Genomic DNA, 21505 nt, shown 5'->3' with positions numbered 1-21505 from the left:
TATGTTTTACGATTAAGACTGGATTATTTTCATGAGCCAGTTGGTTGCCTGTCGCTGGCTTTTGCTTTTGGATTTATTGTTACTTATTTTTTAGACAGCGAAGAGGCATTTACTCTTGTGGGTGTGTCAATATTAACAGTTATGTTTGTATTTATAATTTCAATAAGTACTAAGCTATCTTCAGAAACTGCGGTGGTGGTGCTGCGGTAGTGTTGTCACCTCATAGCAAGACATTGTCCCGTTCGTTTCTCAGCTAGAGCATCTTCTGTGTTGAGGCATACGTGAATGGGGCGTGCCTTCGTTGAAGGTTGTGCATCAGGGCTGGTAACCCGGTACGTAAAAATCCACTACCAATCATTAGCGGACCGGAGTTCCGCTGTGGTGACCCCTAACCGGGAAAAGCCGAAAGACACAAACTAAGCTATCTTCAGAAGTTAAAAAAACATTCATTATATTTTTAATAAGAAGTAACACGTCTTCAATTATTTTTTTCAAAATTATTATTAATACTCTTGCTCACATCTTGATATATCTGTATTCCTAAATATTTTAGTTCTTTTCCTTCCTAATTATATTTATATTTATCTTTAAACTTATTATCTAGTATTTTGTAACTGTAAAGTTTCAGTTTTAATTTCCTCATCTATTTCCTCGATTGATTAATTCAAATCTCCTATAGCTAGTAAAATATCATCTGCAAAACCTGTATTTTGGATTGACAATTCTTGTCAATTGAGAATCCATCATTTTTTTCAGTGTTTCTTATACTATTAGCTAAGGGTTCTATATCTAATGCAAATAGTAGAGGGGCAAGGGGACCCTTGCTTTGTGCATTTGTTTAAAGTAAATCCTTGAGAAATGTAAGATATAATTTTTAACATAAGCTTTGAAGTCTCTATACACATTTTTTAAATATTTGTTCTGGAAATGCAAACACTTCTAAAGTTTTAAACATGTTGTTCTGCCCTACAGAATCAAAAGCTGTCTTGATATCTAAGCTAATTAGGGCCAATTGCTTGTTCATTCTCTTTGCTAAATCTAAGATAGTTACTACCCTTTTTATATTATCATACATTAATTTATTGACTATAAAACCTGTTTGATCTCTGTTAATTAATCTACTATATCTCTTAATCTTCCAGTGATATTAGAAGTAAATATTTCATAGTCTACATGGATTGGAACAGTATATCCTCCAAGATATAGTCTACATTTAATAAAGAAATAAGCCTATATGAGGAAACTAACTTATTATCCTTTCCTTGTTTAAGTACAGGTGAGATTACAGAAAATCTCTATTAGGGAGGAATTATTTTGTCATGCTGAATTATCCTGAAAATGTCACACAGTAATTCTAAAATATTTAATGGAAGCAGACTATATAATTCCATACCTAAACTATCTAACCCTGGTGCATTACCATTTTCCATTATTTAAAGCTTCTTTAACTTCTGTTTGGGTAATAGGCTTATTCAACAGAGATACTTGTTGGCCACTAAGCTTATTAGTAACATGTTTTGTTACATACTTGTCAATTTTGTAATCCTTGAGATTATTATTTTTTTATTTTTATTAAGATCCTCATGGATTTCCTCTATATCTGACATAAGCTTATTAGTGTGAGAATATTGGATGTTATTGATTTGTGCCCTTTTGCTTAACATCTTATTTCTATTAGCTAATCTATGTATATTTTTCAAGTCATCACATAACTGTGCAATTTTATTGTTTCTGACGCTATCCACTTTATGATCAGTATAAAACATGACTATAGGTTTTGTTTTACCAGTTCTTCACGTCTAAGAAAAGAAAAAATATGTTATTTTGAGTCAGATTTCTCGCAAATATACTTGAAAAAAGAAAGAAAAAGAAATTTCCTTTCTGTTTTCACAGACAGGGATGAACTCTGACCTAGATTTTCTTCAGAACAGCTCTAGACAGGAAACGAGGAAAGCAAGAATCCAGCATTCTGACACAGCTGGAGCATTCTTTTATTCTTATTTATTTATTATTTATTTAAATTTGTTTACTGCGAAATTCTGACGGGACACAGGTCCTTTTTCAGCGGAGTCCTGGGGAGAAAAGCTCCACAGAATGACATGGTAGATGGTAAACAATAACAATCAAGGAAGATTATACAGTAGAGGTAATTATGACATGGAGAAATACAGGAGCAAATTAGGTACAATTGAGCAGTAAGCATTGAGAAAAAGAAGAAGCAAAACACAGTGCTACAAATTTTCAAGCCTTTTAATTGTTAATTGCTTCATAAATGACCCATGGAAAAAAATGTGTTACACAGAAACAAAGAAAACAAAATTATCAACACATTAACACTTCTAATTAGCATATTGCTTAGATCTGACTTTCAGTTAACCCAGCAATGCACATACTAAATAAAGTTAAGCAAATAAAATAAAATTCTTAACTTATGTAGTCTTAACATTTCCAATCATTTTGCTTATAACTGAATGACATTCTCTTATTGGAAGTATTTGTTTAACATTTATAAACACATTTATAAGTTTTGTTAAATGCAATGCATGAACTCTTTCACTGTAAATGTAGTAAAACAGTACAACTAATCATTTATATTAATTATCATGAAAAATGTTTTACCTTAAAATATAAATACATACTTCCATATGTTTGAAGCTTAAAGTCCAAAACAAATGCTTTACTTAAAGGATAACTATATTGTTTCAGAAAATAAATGTCATGCAATCACATAATAAAAGTCACTTGTTTTTAAGATTTTTAATTTTAGAAGCAGTTTTCTAGGAATTCAGCTCACTCTGTCTCTTGAGGGATATACTGTTCCAATCCATTTCTTCAGTATTATCAAGGATTTTACTTTTGTTGACAAAAGTGAATGGCTTCTCCAGTGCATCAAATATTTAGTTCCTTCAGAAAGAAATAATTTGATATTTGCAGGAAACACCGATGTTTCTTTAATATTGTTTTTAAGTTATTTGATCAGTGGGAAGCCAGATTTTCTTTTACTCGTTACTTTATTGGAGCACCCACTGTCAAATCACAAAATAGGTGGGCTGAACCATGCCATTTTTAATATTTGATCATTTTCTAAGCTAGACATAAACTTAACTATAATTGAATGTGGTGGTGAGTTTTCCTTCTTAGAAGGTGCTCTCAGGGATCTGTGTGCCCTTTCAATTCCAAAGGATAAAGTTTCAGGTAGATTTAATGTTTTATGTAGCCATATTGTTAAGAAGTTTATTATATTGCCTCCCTCATAATTTTCAGGTATACCATAAATTCAAATGTTATTTCATCTCAGTCTCTTTTTAAACTGCCAACTTTATCAGGTTTATATTACATCGCCGAAATGCAGTTCCAGTGAACACCTATACATCAACAACTAATCAGTGAAGTAATTCACTGAATTAATAAGGACAAAGATATAGTTGGCCAACAACAGAACACTGGCTTTTCTCCACTGTAGTGCAATCTTTGAGTTGGTATATATAGTTAGGGGGGTGTGGGGGACAAAGCCCCCCACTTAGGAGGGTTCGATTCCACATAGATGTTGGCACATTGTGCTGTGAGCAATTATTTCCTTGCCCTTATTAAATTCAGTGAATCACTTCGCTGATTAGGTGTCGATGTATATGTGTTCACTGGAATTGCATTTTGGCGACGTAATATAGACCTACTTTATCTATGAGCCAGTTATTTTGTTTTAAAAGAAATTAAGTCTGAGACTCACCTTCAGTTATTCTCCCTTCATGATTATTTAAAACGTCTTCTATACTGCTGATTTGTGCACTTTGTTGTTTCATAAGAATTTCTAAATGTTCCATCTTCTTTCTGGTCTCTTCTTTGAAATGTTCTGTTTTGGCATCCAGTTTGTCCATTTTCAGTAATATATCCTGCATACTGGATATTAATGACTGGCTCTCTTTTTAACACAAGAGCCCTGAGTACCATTTCTTGAGGGGCTCATGTTGAAGTCTCTTCTTTCTTAACCAAGTGGTTGAAATTCAATTAAGGCTTTTGAAGATCGTGAAGCTATAAATATTTTCTCTATTATTGAATAAAATTAGCTAATGAGTACCTCCAATTTTTAATTTCTTGATTATAATTTCTGCCAGAATAAAGTTTTCAGTCACAGGGCTGTGACCAGCTGCTGGTCTCAGTCATCTTGGCCATGCCCCACTACTTGGACCTGTTCTAATGACATAGATTCCTAAATCTAAATATGTCCATTCCAATTGTTCATTATTCTTTAACATTTTGTGAATTATTATTAGCATTATATTTATAGCTATGGGATACAGGATCATACTTTTGTAGGCCAGTAACTCAGTATCAGTCAGTTTTACTTTACTGGTAGTATATATGCATAAACATTTAACAGCCTGTTTTCAGTGTTTTAGTTATAGCATAACTCATCCGTTGTGCATCTGTGTATTTTCTAATGAGATTCTTTAATATAGCAAATGTTTAAAAATCGGTTCTTCATTCTGATTAAATAGAGTATTCCTTTCATCAGTAAAAGCTGTAATTTTTCATATGCCAAATATTTTGTCCTATGACTCTAGTATACAGACAGATTTATAGAAATACTTATATATAACAGTTTTATGAGACTTATTTCATATAAATGTCATCACATCATAATGTACAACTTTTGTGAATAAACATAATTTAATTGTGTATATTTTCAGGTTTCTTTCAGTGCTTACTGTTACACTGGGAATTAGCACATAATAGCATGTCAGACTATCTGCATTTTTCACTCTCTCCAATACAAGTAGTTTCTGGTGAACTACAGCATAGGAGTAATTCCTAGTTTAAACTGACTGTTCTCTACCTCCTGTAGAACTGTAAGTATTACATGAGATTGTACCCAAAAACATTGCACAGCTATGTAAGGTACTTACCATAACAGTAAGTTTTCAGGGAAAGGTCACCACTCTAACAGTATATCCACACTCCCTGTACTGTTCTGTTGCTACTGATTTGTAAACTATTTTCCTGCACTTTCTTCTGATGATTTGTAGAATATACTACTTTTAATACAATCACAAGTAGGTAATCCTTTCCTCTGTTTTCTTTCCTGAATTTACTTCTTGCTATTACAAGAAAAAAATAAAAAAATAAGGTATTTGTTACAAGTTATGTACTCTCTTATGTGGTAGTCATTCTTTTGTTATTGTACATAAAAAGTAATGTACTTGGAAATACTCAATAACAGTTTTAGCTAATGTCTTAACTTATAGTAAGCTCCTTTTACTTATAGTATATATAACAAGGACTATCCCTGGGATTCAGGAACATTGTGTCTGAGATTATGGCGTGATGAGTTTAATTTCTCATTACTAATGCATGCAGCCAGGCGAGTGTGTGCAATGGGCAGCTTCTCATCAGGGCTGCAGTAAGGACTTATGGGAAGATCATACAGGACCAAGCTGCAACCAGAGTGAAATATGAGTAGCTATGGTTAACATCATCTAGCATGAGCCTTATGGGTAGTTGGTGCAAAACCATGAGCACAGTTGGCAGTGCCTCTCTGCTGATCTATTTTTGTAATGAAGGATACATATATACTGAGAAAATTCTTGCAGAAGGTATTCAGGGATGCATGCCTAAGGTAGGCGGGTAGAGGAAGTTATAGGGCCACAGAAACAAAATATAACATACACAAGACTGCAATGGGAGGGGGTGACACAATCAGTGATACAAAAGAAAATGAAGGAGGGGAATGAGACATATATGCACAGATATTACACTCAATTAAAAACAGACAGGATAAGTGGGGTACAGAAAAGTAACAAGATTTAGTCACAAAATCACAGCTCATAGGCAAAGGAAACAAATTTTGTCTTGAAATGTGCATTCAATTAATAATGATGATCTTACATAATTAGACAGAAAATTAAACATTAAATATTTTCATGCTAAGCCAGTTGTGTTTGAGGAGGGGGTGATTAAACCCGCTGGCATTCTGTGAGAGCAGAACCTTAGCATCCTAAATTACTTGCCCTCCTTTACAAAAGGACATATGCACAACCACACTAATAACATTGAACAGTCATAAGCTATGGCAGTGATGACAGAAGTGGTACTTATGTATGAAACTTATACATTTTTTGAATGAATCCCTACTACTGTTAATATTAAAAGCAAGACATTATGAGGCAGGTATACCAGAAGTGTAGTTAGGGTGGGGGTGAAGGGCGCAAAGTATTAGGGGGTACAGTTAGTCAGTCCTGATCACTCTGTAATGCATACCAGCTTTTACAAGCCAGTATTGCAGTTGTGGTCAAACCTGAGTGATGTAGTGCTCCGTACTTGGTCTAAACTGTAACACCTGCAAGCAGTTTGCTACACTGTGAATATTTCTGTTTTTTTTTTTTTTTATTAATTAAAACCTGAACGTTGTAGCGCTTCATGGAGAGTCTAAACCACAGCAACTGTTTACAACGTTGTTGCAAATAGTTTGCTACAATTTAAAAGAAAAATATATATTTTTTGCTATTATCAAAAATGTGTGTACGGAAAAGAGTTAGAGGCAGGTTGTGGAAACAGGACTTGATTGGCTCCTAGGGCAGGAGGGAGGGCATTTATCTGGCCATGTCCAGAAGCAAACTTTTTTTTTTTCCTCTTCAGTTGAAGAGGTGTGGAGGATGATAGGTAGTGGATGGTGGATGTACTGCATTATTTCCTACAGACGTATTTTTATTTTACTCTTCACTTGAAGAGCTGAAGGGGAAGGGCACAACACTGGGACTGGCACAGGGCACTGGTTGAACTAGCTATGTCTCTGAGGTATACTCAACCCTACACTCTTATAGACAGTCTAAGCTTTGCCTGTATAGTTGCCTACTTGCTGTGATATCTTTAGACACTATACATATAAACAGAGCATTGTGTAAGATCTGTGGACACCACACAGTGACAAGTTATATGTGTAAGTTATACAGTACATTGGTTGTGCCTGCTCTTTGGCTTCATCCTCCCATCTGCCAAGGAGTCAGGACTGTGACTTATTGTATCATTGTAATGGTGACTGCACTGTTCACTCATGCATGGAAGTCAGTTGCATTGATGGCAGCGTGGGATAAACTATTACAGACTTCAGTCTTATACTAAGGCCCTTTATAGACCTTCTGAATGAGCCTACATCTGTAATGCTTATGGAGGAGGGAAAGAAATATCTTTGACTTCTCCTCACATTACTTCTGTGCTCTAAGAGGTACACTACCCTCTCTTTCACTCACCATGATGTCATACCTTGAATCTCAGGGAAAATGGGAGAGAATTGACATGCAAATCAGGTTTTGCACATCCCACCTGCCAAGTTCTTACAGGCAATGTTGAGTACCTCATTTGTGCAACTCATGGCAACCTCAGAAAATATACAGACTCTATTATTATGGCTCACAATGACAGTTTAAGGTGTGAAACATTTTGGAAAACAATCTTTCTTCAGCCAAATATATCTGCTTGCATAAGGTAAGTACTACTTCTTACAAATTCATTCATTTGTACCATGGCTGCTTTTAAATGCTATTCATCCTGTTGTCTACCAATTATGTAAAGATTTCAATACTTGTAAATGTGCAAGCCAAAGTGTATTGAGGGATAGATTACAAAGGTATAGCAAAAATGGTCTGCAGGATTGTTAAGTTGGATGGAAAATATACCACTGATGTAAGAGTTAGGGTACAGTTCCATACAATTTTAGTACTGCATGCCATAACCAAAATATCTGCAACATAATATTGACAGTCACATCTCCTCGGTCATTTGCAATTCTGTAATTGTTTTGTGGGAGAGGTGCTCAGTAAACCTAGATGGCTGACATTTACTTAAAATGTAGATAGAGATACTTAACTGTTAGATATAAATACAGCACATTATATGTCCTAGTAGGATAGTAGTAGTAGTAGTGTTAGGATTTCATACTGGAACAAGACGGTTAATTCCATGGTTTTCAATACCAAACAAGGCAATACATGCAAAACAGGGCAAACTGGAAAAAAAAAATGAATGCATCTTCATGGACATCAGCATTCACCCATAAGTTCAAATTCGTTGATGTGACATATGAAGTAGTACTCCAGGCCCTCCATGTCCATGGCCAATAGCTGTTTGACATGCATGCAGCCAACCAGCCCTACCATGACCATGCCTGGGCTGAGATTACCACCAATGTAAATGTTGTTGATGGGCAGGCTGACAGGTACTACATGGTATGCCACAGAGTCAATCATATGATCTGATCATACCACCCACAGAGCAGCAGTGATGGAACAGGAATGTAGGGCAACAGGTTGAGGTGGGTCATTGAGTGTACCACTTCTCACTGAAATGGTGGAGTTCTAAACCTCTCTGAAAGGGAGCACAATGTCCACTTTTGATTTCAACAGTGTGGTGCTGGATGTTGGAACAGAGCTCAGCGTGCTTCATAGAGTATCCACTGCAGGTGTCCCAGGTATTCAGACAAATTAAGTCTGAGTAGTGTGGTATGGTTAAAGTTTGTGAATCATGAAAGGAATTTGTTTTCTTTATATTCTCTTTAGAGAGTTTGGTGTTTTGTGTGGTGTTTCTTGTTGATCATTACCGTGTCGATGTTTATATATCTTGAACATTCCAGGTATTATTATAACATATAATTTCTTTCTTTCTTTCCAAGGTTGCCTTTCAGGTTCCATGATCTCTGACATTACAAGGTTTGAAAATGACTCTAACTCTTGACAAATACAACAATGATATGATAGTAATGAATGTGGGAGTGAAGGACTTGATACTTAGAACCCTTTGAAAAGAGATATGTCAGACCTTTCTAGGGATGTTACAAATTCTGGTAAGACACTAGTCCTGAGTAGTATCTTTTTTTTTCACCCCAAGTGATACCTAGATATAAAGAAAAGATAATTGGCTTCAAAAATTGATTACATAGCTGGTGTCATTCCACTGGGATCCAGTATGTGTCAGCATACGATGAGATCCGTAACGGTCCAGCTTGCTTTATTAAGGATGGCCTGCACATTTTGTTTGAAGAATTTTGTATACTGGCTAAAGCCTTTGCTGCCCTTACTGTATTTCTAGGCAAAATCTAGTTGATGTACATTCCAGCATAACTAACATATGAGTCCTGAAATCAAATTGCATTAATGGTGGCCTCTTTAATGCCAGAAGCATAAACAATAAATTGCCTGATCTTGAGGTATATTTGCATTTGAAAAATATCCATGCTTGCCTAGTTAGTGAAACTTTGTTTAAATGGAATGAGAGCACTCCCTCTAAACCACAGTTTTGCATCTTCAGGCTCGATGGCAGCTGTGCTGAAGTCTCCATATTTGTCAGAGAATGTATTACCTCCAGGCAGATCCCTAGGGACTCACAAATGAAATTTATTGATCTAGGTAGAAAAAAATTAACAACTAATAGTTTGTTACAGAACACATTCTTTGTCCTGTGATGGCCATGTAAGCTTATGTTCTAAATAATCTCCCTACTGCAAAAAAACTCCCTTATTTTGGGTGACTTTAACTATGCTTCAATAAACTGGGACACCTATACCTCCATTGTAGGATATGCCCCAAAATTCCAAGATTTATTAAACAAAAATTCCATTGAACCTACTAGACTTTATTCTTACAAATATGGCTGCCTCTTGCACTACACCTATGGTATCTTTCCCCAAGCAAAGTCTAAACATAAACTTGTGACTTTCTCCTTAAAACTACCAAAAGCTCCTACAGCAAAACCCATTGAACTTAAGGACTACATATATGCCATCCTCAACCTACTTTATGATGAAATATCAAAAGTCACTTATGACTACACCTCCTCAGACCTTAATACAACAGCAAGTTCATCAAGGAGTTCTGTACCCAATTAGAAAAATGCGTAGAGTTAGCAATTCCTGTCAGAATAAAATATAATGAGAAATTCAAAATCAAACCACCCTGGTGGTCCATCTCTATAAATAAACTATACAACAAAAGAAAGAAACTCCTTAAATAATTTAGTAGATCAAAACAGTTCTTCTCAAGGATGATATCAAAAACGTTACAAAAAAAAAAGAATAACATCATCAGGTCCACTAAAGGAGCCCATAAACATAGGCTGGCCACTGAAGCCAATGATAATTATATATTTTCCTTTATGTGTGTTAGAAAACTAAAAAATAATGTCCTGTATTGCCCAGAATTTATTCATAATGTGACATTAAATTTTGACCCAACTGATATTGCAAATATCCTTGTGAAGATATTTAGTACCAGCTTCACCAATGAAACTTCTATTCAAAGCCCCAAAATATCTGAAGCCCTACTTCCCCAGTTACCTCTCAAGATCATTTACTGAAAGTGCTAAGACTAAAAATACTTTCTCCGTGGAAACAGACAATATACCTGTTTGCTTAATTAACAGTGCTACACATGGTCTTGTAGTCAGTCTTCACAAAATGTTTAACTTAAGTTTAGCTACTGGTTTTGTCCCTGATGAGTGGTGCACAGCAGTGGTAATGTCCCTCCATAGGGGTGGCCTTACAAGTGACCCAGTTAATTACAGATGTATTAGCCTTACAAGCCTCATACAAAACCATTGAATGCATTATATCTAACATCATAAACTGTAATATGAAGATTTTTGCTAGTAGTCTTGTCACTCAGACTTATCGCCCAGTGGTTTAGTTTTTTATAGGGTAGATCATGTCTATTTAAGCTGGAAGCTCTACCCCTTTATTCAGTGTCTTACAAACTTTAAAGTGGAGATCTGTATCTCACTTCCTGCATTATTAGAGATCAGATTCTGCTTGGACCTCCTGTGTTTCTGCATTTCCAGTATCTTCACTAACACTAGAACCAGGGACCTACATTTTCACCAACAGATAAATGAAACATGGTTGAGGGATAGGTTTATAACCCAACATCTCCCAAGCCTCGGGAATAAATTTCCCCTGAATATTAAGCAGTATAACTCACTATCTTCCTTCAAACATAAACTAGATAATTAGATGTGTATCCATACATTTACACTGGGATTGACTGCTGTGACCCTCATGTAGAAAGGAGATGCTGCATGAGGGAGGTGACTTCAAAAAGAGAATGGCATGAGATTCAGTGGTTTTGGAATATCTAAGAATCTGTTAAAAAAAAAAAAATATATATATATATATATATATCTATATATATATATATATATATATATATATATATATATATATATATATATATATATATATATCTATATATATATATATATATATATATATATATATATATATATGTATAAAATTATTATTTTTTTAAGTTTTGTCTTTGTTTTTTCATCTCAGCTTCTGTTGTTTCTTGTTCTTAGTCTTCTCATTAATTAGCTTAATTTATGCTTTGTTTTCATTTTTTACATGCTGGACTCTGCTCTTATTCTTTTGGTTTTGTTGTAGCTGTTACTTATTTACTTATTTATTTTTCTTGAGGAGGGTTAGAACTGTATCAGTGTGTCAGTTGATATGATGATGTATCTTATCATTTGGACATCAAGCGAAAATGCTGACATAGTAGCACTTCTCCATGGAGACTGGACACAATCTTTTGGCTTATCAAAGCTAGACACTCCTAATTTAGTTGTTTCTTCTCACCCCTTAAGAAAGTTTCTATACCATAGAGTCCTGCTGTCCAACGCCAGATAAATGTCTATGGCCATGGAAATTTGGGAAATATGTTTATGCAACTTACATGTTTACATTGACAACAGTAAACTATTTATTTCTTATGTTACAATACCAGTAGGAACTGGCTGAAGAGATGACCCAGTCACTGGGAGATTTGCCTAATGGAGACCTGCAAACACAAGTTGCAGCCTCAGATGGTGACCATGGCTGGTATTGTGAACATAACCATGCATCTGCCACACAACTCTGTGGATAGTGCATGAAGAGTAACAGGAGTTTGCATTGCCCTTCACTATCACACCTGGCCTCATCTCATGAACAATACCAGCAATACCAAGGTAGCCTTTCTGAGCAACTCCTGTGATGGGTCTATACTTTTTGGTCCATCAGTAGAAAGCTGTCTAAACCACAATGATGCTGCTGCTGTCAGATTTAATATTCCCAACACATGTTCTCTAGAATGCAGCGGGTCCTACATCAACTTGAATTTCAACATGGCCAACAGCAGCAAACCACTTGATCTCAAAGAAAGCATCATGACCATGGTATCTTCCAGAAAGGTGCAAGCTCAGATGAAGTATCAACCAGTAGCAACTGGGTTACAATGAGACTTCCTCAGGAAGACAGTATTGTAATTTCTGAGACCTGCCTGACCATGAGGCTCTGGAAGCAATTGAGGGTTGCTAGTCTCTCCACCTGAATGTGTAGATGGCCATCTCACAAGATAAGTGGATCAGGAAAATAATAAATACACACTATAAGACTCCCTTCCACTCCCCATGGTGCATCCCTATTATCTCCAATTGCCTAATGTCATACTCTGTCAAGAATTCAGCAAGAAAAGAGTAAACATCTCATAAAAAAGAGTACTTCAAAAGGTCCCACCAAGCCAGAAAGAATTAGATTATTACCCCAGGTTATTTTCAATTGCCAAAAAGACAAAAGACCTCAGGCTCATACTCACTCTGAGTGACCTGAACAAATTTATCCCCAAAGAATCTTTTCACATGGTCTTGTTGTTCTCCACCCTTGTCCCATCCCTCAGAAGGAGACTGGATATACTGTTGATATACTGTTCAGTCCTCCAGGATACCTATCTCCACATAATAGGGTCATAGTTTCATGGGTTTACACTAGCCTAATGATCAACAGGTTCTTTACAAGCCTAGTCATACAGCCCAATCCAGTTCTGCCCAAGAGTTCCTTGGATTCCTATATAGTGGGGTATATTAGTAAACAGGTAGCTAAGGGTTATGGGGTGGAGTATGTTAGTTGGGGATTAATTTACATTCTGTTAACTTCAGTCCACCAGAGACATGGGGACCAGACCAGGGGTGAATTTGTGATTTCCCATCCAATGATTGAGGTTTCTTTTGAACTGGGTTGGGGATGAACTCTGCATCATGCAGATGGAAAGCTTATTCCATAAATCAGACATCCTTTGAGACACATATTGGTCTCTTCAGCATGTTCTATTTATGTCACAGACTAAGTTCAGGTCCTTGGAGCTAGTGTTTCTGGTGATGTTTGTTTTTCAGATGTGTAAGAGGTTCATCAGAACTGGATCTGAGGATGCCTTATATGGTAGGCATAGATCACCTCTGAGTAACCTATAGAAGATTAAGTACAGAGACAGGGCCTTAAGATGATTGTGTGTGTGTGTGTGTGTGTGTGTGTGTGTGTGTGTGTGTGTGTGTGTGTGTGTGTGTGTGTGTGTGTGTGTGTGTGTCTGTGCAAGTGCCTGGTTAGGTACCTGCCAAAAGGGGCATTTTGCTCAATGATGGGTCTGAGAAGGGATGAGTAGAGTGGTACTATAACTTCCTTGGACCAGAATGCCATTCCCTTGCTTATGAGTTGGCTGTCATAGAATGATTTTCTTACTATCTTTGATACATGTTGGCTGAAGACCAGATTACTGCCTACATATGTTCCTAGATCCATAATTATAGGGTCACCTCGTAGGGTTTTTTATCAATGGAGTAATTAGCTTGGGTGGACAATTTTCCAAAAGGCACTATAAAGCATTTTTTTGCATTGAGTTTTAAACCATGGCTTTGGCACCAGTCATTTGTTTGTGTTAGACTCTCTTGTAGGATGTTGCTGTTGTAGGGAGAATCTATGATAACACCCAATTTGCACTCATCTGCAACACGGAGCCTTGGGTTACTGCACTAGTGACCAGTCTCCTGGTAGAGGTGGTCTTGCCATTCCTGACTTCTTGGTTCCTAACTGTGAGCCAGCCAGCAATCCAGTGAGTTATGTAAGGATTTATGCCTAGTTCTGAGAGTTTCCCCACAATACCTGAGTGGGGTATTATACTGAACACCTTGGCCAGGTCAAGGTTCATAGTTTCATAGCTGTGTACTAGGCTAATGACCATTAGGGCCTTTTAAGCTTAGCCATGGAGCCCAGATCTCTAACAAATTCTCATACCCTTGATAAGTGTATGCAGGGGTTTGAGAGATGAAACACTTACAAGCAGGGGCGTAGGAGAGGAACCATTTACAGGCTGCCTGTGTCTATTATTGACATAGGTGCCAAACCACAGATGAATTTCCTGCTCCCCATTCAAATGTCCAAGTTGCACTTGAATTGAGTCAGGGAGGAACTCTGCTTCACATGGATGGAGAACCTTTTCCATAGAATGGCCAGTCTGTGAGATTCATACCTGTCTCTACAACAGGCCCTATTTTTATATCACAGGAAGGCGTAAGTTTTTAGAAATGGTAATTCTGGTGCTGTTTGTTCTGTGGATATGCAGGAGGTCCATCAGGATGGAGCCTGGCAATGTCTTATATGACTGTCATAGATCTCCCTCAATAGTCAGTAGGAGACAGAATAGCAGGATAAGGTTTTAAGACAGTCTGCATAGGACATTTTACTTATACCCTGTATTCTTTTAGGGAGAAATCTCTCTGGACTTTCCAATTGTTATATGTGTCTGGTTAGGTACAGACAAAAGGGGGGGTCTGTACTCAATGATAGGTCTGACAAATGCCAAATATTGTGGAACAATGACCTCCTTGGACCTAGATGCAATACCGTTGTTTATAAGTTGCACAACATAGAATGATTTCCTCACTACTATAGTAATGTGATGGCCAAAGGCTAGATTACTGTCTATGTATGTCCCTCAAGTCCCTGACTACAGGGTCGACACTTAGGGGTGTGTTTTCAATATGATAGTTACCAGGGGTGAATGACTTCCCAAAGGATACTAAATATACATTTCTTGGCATTTAGTTTTAGTCCACGGCTCTGACACAAGTTACTTATTTCTGTCAACCTCTCCTAGAGAATCCTGGAAGGATTCTAAGACTGCTCCTAATTTGCAATTTGCAGATTTAGTCAGTCAGACGCCCTTGACATTGGCCTTGACTTCAGAGAAGAAAATGCCAAAAAGGAGCAGTCCCAGAACCAATCCCTAAGGACCTCCACTTGTGACTGACCTCTTTATAAAAGTGGATTCCCCAGTTCTAACTTCCTGGGTCCTGTCTGTTGTTCTCAATTCATGAGGAACAAAGCCTATTTGCAGTTATGGTTAAAGCAGCAATTCTTGAGGGCTTGATGGGTCATGTTTTATGCTATTTAGGATGCCTCCTGGGATATTGTCTGGGCCCAAAAATGCAGTGTTCATGGCCTTAGAAAGCGCATTGATGACCTGTTCCTGATTGATAGTAGGGGAAACTATATTTGATGGGATTTCCTGAGGAGAGGTTGAAGGCGCGAGAAGGGTAAAGTTAGAGCTGAGCTTGTCTGCCGGTAAGTTTGCTATATCTTCAGAATCAGTATAGTTAGCTACAGTAAGAATGAGTTCTGCACACAATTGTTTATTGAGTCAGGGAGGTTGTAGACATAGCTAAAGAATGTCTTGTGGTTGTCCTTGGTCTAGGAGGCCAAATTTACCTCAAATTTTGCTTTGGTAGACTTTATTTGTCTTCTGAGTTTTTTGTTTAGTTTGTTGAGAGTGCTTTTATCCTAATTTTTGCCATGATTTTTTTCCTTCTGTTATAAAGCCTATTGATGTGATTCCACCAGGGTGGCTTGTTTTTTGAGTTAGTTCTGCATTTATTCCTGGTGGGTATAGCTGCTTCTATTCAGCTATTAACATGTGTAGGTAGCAGTGTTCTCAGGGTTTATGGGGGCTTGACATTTTACCAGGTTATCACATAATAGTAAGAAGTTAGCCTTAGAGTAGCTTCTGAACATTTCAGGGTTAGCTGGGATTCCAGGTTTTATTTTTACTTCAAAGGAGACCATTTTGTATTTTGACCTTACTTGAGAGGACATTACATTAAGTGTGTGTGTGGGGGAGGGGGGGTGCAGTACTCTGCCATCTTAGTGAGGACCAGATCCAGTATGTTTGCACCACTGGTTGGCATACTGACAATCTGCTCCAGTGAGTTTATGTTTACAAATCCAGGAATCTATGTGCCTGCACCTTTGGTTTTGTATATGATTCCCAGTTAATAGTAGGGTAATTAAAGTTGCCCATGAATATGGTATTGAGTTTGATGGTGAGTATTTCCAGTAAGCTTAAATTCATGTTATGGGTTTAATGAGTCATAGAGGGAGACCTATAACTTGCAAGGGAGTGGTATGAAATTTTGCCTATTGTGATCTGAACATGGAGAACTCAAGTGCATTGAACTATTTGACCAGCTTTGTGGTATATTTATTTGTGATGCAAATGGAGACATTCCACCTTTAGTTGGTCTAAATGTATGGAAGGCATTATGTGCACTGCTGGTGTGTTATCTGCCAGGTAGGCAGTATGCACCATTTTCCTTTAATCAATACCCTTTGGTGACCCCCCCTCAAAGAAGATTACCAGGTTGAGTAGGCAAGATCTGCCCTATACAAAGCCAAACTGGGATGGATCCAATGTCTGTAGGTTGCCAATGTCCTTGATGATCATTTCCATCATAATAGTTCCATTCCTTTACATATCAGACTTGTCAAGCTGATAGGTCTTTAGTTCCCAGGGTCAGTTGATGGTCCACCGTTATGAAGAGGGCTGACTGTTGTGGCCCTCCATTCTACTGGCATGTAACCTGATTTGAGGCTGAAGTTGAAGAGTACCTCAAGTGGTCCTGCCAGGTCATGTTCAGACTATTTAGGAGGCAACAAAGGGTATTGACAGGGCCCACTGAAGGAGAGTGTTTGGCCTTAGCGAGCACCACTAGGTCCTGCTCCCTGCTGATAGTTGAAAGGGATATGCTAGAAGGGATTTTACAGGGGGTAGTGGGGGGAGTTTGGGGGGGTGAAGTTAGAGTTAAATTTATCAGCTATTAAATTTGCTATGTCACCCTTATCAGTGAAGGTTTTGCCATTTACCACCATCTCTGCACACAGCTAGGTGTTGCTTTAAAGGTTCATGACATAGCTGAAGAAGGTATTGTGATTGTCCTTAACCTGGAAGGCTATCCTGACTTTGTAAACAGCCTTGTTGGACTTTATTAAGCCTCTTAGTTTCTAGCTTAGTTGAATCAGAGAGCTATTGTCTCCATGAGAGTTGCTCTTTCTGATTTTGGCTATGACTTTTTCCTTTTGTTATATAGCCTGTTAAGGTAAGGATTCCACCAGTGGGATTTGTTTTTGGTGTTAGATCTGGGCATACTTCTGATAGGTACAACAGCCTCAATGCAACCATTGCATGTTTGTACAGGATTTCTGAAAAATAATTCTGCAGAGGTAGCTGTGTTCTTGGGATCTGAGGGAGCTGTAAATTTTGACAAACTGTCACTTAAAATAATGAAGTTCACTTTAAAATAGTTCCTAACTATTATGGATTTAGTTATGTTTTCTGTGTTGACTTTTATTTTGAGTGAGACAGTTTTGTAGACTGATCTCACCAATGGGGATATGACATGGGGAGGAGGGAGAGCAGCGTGCAATACTCTCCTATGTTGTTAACTACTAGTTCCAATATGTTTGATCCTCTGCTTGAGATGCACACTATCTGGTCCAGGGTGTTTGTTCTGATAAAGTCCAGAGAACATTGTGCCTGAGAGTCAGAGGCAGTGTATCTTTCCCAGTCTACAGAGGGGTAGTTAAAGTTTCCAATGAATAGGGTATTTGGCTGGATGGTAAGAGCCTCTAATAGGTCTAGGTAAGAGTTGTGAGCTTCATGATCTGTAGCTGGCCAGGACATGGTAAGGAACCCTGTCTATGGAGACTTGGACATGGATAAGCTCCAGGGCATCATCCTGTTTAACCAACCTAGAGTCGTATTTGTTGCTAATGTAGATCAAGACACCTCCACCTTTAGCCTCTGTCTGTGCTGCAGTTGGTCTAAATGCATGGAAGCCACTATAGTCATTGCTAGAGTACTTTATGTGGCTTTAAACCAAGTCTTGGTAACAGCCAAATATCTACATTATACAGATTTTGGAGAGCTTGTACAGTGGGGATTTTCTTGTTTAGGCTCCAAGCATTGAGCAGTAACACCTTAAGATTCCTTTGAGTTTTTTTTTCTAAAAAAGCCTCTAAGGGGTAGATAAAGTTTTAGCTAATATCTGAAAACCCGGGGGGGAGGCAGGTTCAGACTATCTTTGGCGAAGCAATGTGGTCTGATCATGTTCTTCCATGCTGATAAATATTGAATTTCCCTGGAGTGACAACAGAAACTAAGACAGTTATTAAACTTAATCATTTTTGTTCATACTGTGGCATCAACCTTGATGAAGCTAGAATGCTGCTCAATGTAAGACATGTACCTGTCTGTGACACATACGAGGGGGTGCTGAAAAGTTCTAAACCCAACCAAATTTCTAAATTCTGAGTGTTATTTTGCCTCCATAGCTGAAAAAAGGTTATTTCATCTTGTAAAGTGCCAATTTGCAGAATCATAATGCTATGTTTTGACATTGTTTCAGATCTTTGATTGAATCATGTCAACGAAAAGTGTGGAATTTTCAAGTGTGGAACTCCGAGCTGTCATGAATTTCCTATTCCTAAAGAAGAAAACTCTAAAGGAAATCCATGAATGTATGATGCAAACATTGAGTGACAAGTGGCCTTCTTGCTCAACTGTGAAAAAGTAGTGTGTAAAGTATCAGCATGGAGATTTTGAGACCGAAGATGCAGCAAGGTCTGGGAGGCCTCAAATGATATCAGCTCCTGAATTTGACTATGTCCATGACCTGAGTTTGGCAGATCAGTGAATATCAGCTAAAACAATTGCTGAGACACAACAGATATCCAGGGAATGAGGTGGGTTTATAATCCATGAGCAGCTGGGTATGCAGAAGCTGTCAGCCAAGTGGGTATCCAAATGTTTAAATGCTGACGAGAAAAGCCTTAGAGTAGACACTTCCAAGTTGATTTTGCAGCATTTTCATTGAGCTGTTGCTAATATTGTGGATCAACTAGTTACTGTTGATGAAACCTGGTTACAACACTATGATTCTGAGACAAAACACCAGTCCATGTAATGGTGGCACACAGGTTCACCAAGGCCAAAGAAGTTCAAGACCCAAAAGTCAGCAGGAAAGGTCATTGTCACAGTATTTTGGGATCAGAAAGGTGTAATCACTACCTTCTTAGGGGCCAAACAATTAATGCAGACTACTACTGCACCTTGCAGTGTCAATTAAAGGAGGCATTGAAAGAAAAAAGGAGAGGGAAGCTTCAAAAAGGAGTTCTTTTTTTGCAAGACAATGCACCTGTTCACAAGGCTGGCAAAACAATGGATGTTTTGACAAAACTGGGGTTTGAGTGCATAGACCATCCACCCTACTCACAAGATCTTGCTCCATCTGACTATTTCTTGTTTCCAAACCTTAAAAACATTTTGAAAGGCATCAATTTTTGAGTGATTTGGAGGTGATTGCAGCAGTGGAGCAGTATTTCAGTGACCGAACCTCAGACTTTTTTTGCCCGGGTTACAGAAACTTCAGACTTGTTGTGCCAAGTGTGTTGAACTTCGGGAGAATATTTTGAATAACTTGTAAGTTTCATGGCTCCATGACATTCCCTTCTTGGTCGGGCTTACAACTTTTCAGCATCCCCTCATTTGAGAGAGATCCTTAATGTCTCTTTTTATATAGTCCAGTGAGATATGTCATAAGCCATTTACACCCACATGGGTTATAACAGAATCATATTAGCACCTGCGTTGAAGTGACTTGAGTGCATGCATGATATTGCAGATCCTTGCTATAGATAAGCAACTAACTGTTATCTTTTCTTTGTCCAGCCTGGTGAGAAGGGCATCTGTGGTTCATACTATAGAATCCCCCGTGACAACAGTACCAAGTAAAGTGCTTACCTGCCTTATAGGCTTTGTTCTTTGTGATAATTAGGTGTAGGCTTATGTGCAGTGTTAAGTGTTGCTTTTGCTGTGTGTTTTAGTGGTTGCTGGGGATAGATGTTGCCATTTGATGGCTTAGACATCTTTGAAGTAGGAGAGGTTTCTTTTAAATGCCTCAGCAAAAGAAGGTCAATGTGTGTAGAGAGCAGTATGTGTGAAGAATGAAATGTGTGTGTTCTTGACAACCTTCTTTGTAAGCAAGATGTTTGCCTCCAAGGAATTTATGTATGTACATCTCTCACATACTGTGTTAGTTTCTTTAAAGATTAAAATGATTAAAAGGTCATCTGAGTATAGGAGACAATTGATACATTGTCTTAGGATGCCCATATCTACTAAGCTGGTCACAGAGACATTAAGAAATTGAAAAATCCATGCTGTCAGGGTTGGGCTATTATGGCTTAGGGACTTGGTTTTACAGGGGTCACCGGAATGGTGTCTAGGGTTAAGGCTCGATGTTAGATAGCACTATGATCTGACATTTGTGCTGTTTGATGCAATAAGTAGCTGCCCTAAGCTTAGCTTCATGCAAAGCCTTTCTGTGTTTCAGGATAAAGTCCTAAGTGCTAGCTTTATAGGTTTGCTACTATACAGGGTACTGCTTACCCCCAATGTGCGGTGAATAGCTCCATGAAAAAAAAACACCCAATTTATAGCAGACAGGAAAAAAAATGAAAACTGACTCCTGTACCCTCTGGCCAATAAACAACTACACTTTGAGCTCCCTGGAATGTTTCCCAACTCAGAGAGACCAGGTCAACACCTTCTGCCAATGATGGATGGTCCTGGAACTTCTTGATGTAAAAGTGCAATAAACATAGCTCACAGGTGCAGAGTAACACTGTACAAATAAGTCTGTAAAAAGACCTCTGGCTGATGAAACAATCTCACTCTAAGCCTCCCTGCATGTTTCCCAACTATGACTAACCAGACTACTCTACTACTGCCAGTAGAATAGCAGTTCCATTCTTCTTAATGCCAAAACACACTTTGGTTAGCCAAAAGTGAATAGGTACCAACTAGCTTCAACGAGTAATTGTCCCTTTTAAGCCCCCTTGTGTGTTTCCCAACTTGGATAGACCAAGCTACCTTTCTACTCCCACTAGAACTGTAGTGTCAGCCTACTTAATGTAAAAACACACTTTAGTTAGTCACAAGTGAAAAGGTATCAGAAACAAATCTAACAATTAGCTACAAGTAATTGCAGTGCGATTCAAAGGCAACCAAGCCAGCAATGAAGAGCACACACACATGCTTTAAGGCAATTTCAAAGTATATTAACATCCTAAGGTAGGGCCTTCCTAGTTTCTTCTGGGATGAGCAGAGAAGATAAGACTGGGTGGAGCTTCTAGGGTCAAGTATACAGAAGATGAGACTGGGAGGGGCTTCCAAGGCCAGATATACAGTAGAAGCAGGCAGCTCAAAAGTCTCCAAGTTTAGCCCATCTCGAATAGGATGGGTGGGGAACTGCATTCAGAAGAGAGCCAGTAAAAAATGCTATGTAATGATGGCCCAATCAGAATACCTAGGCCCAGCACAGA

Source organism: Protopterus annectens, chromosome 12.part0 (assembly GCF_019279795.1).
Source record: "Protopterus annectens isolate FY-2018-M chromosome 12.part0, PAN1.0, whole genome shotgun sequence".
NCBI classification, from domain to species: Eukaryota; Metazoa; Chordata; order Ceratodontiformes; family Protopteridae; genus Protopterus; species Protopterus annectens.
Note: the sequence above shows the minus strand (reverse complement) of the source record.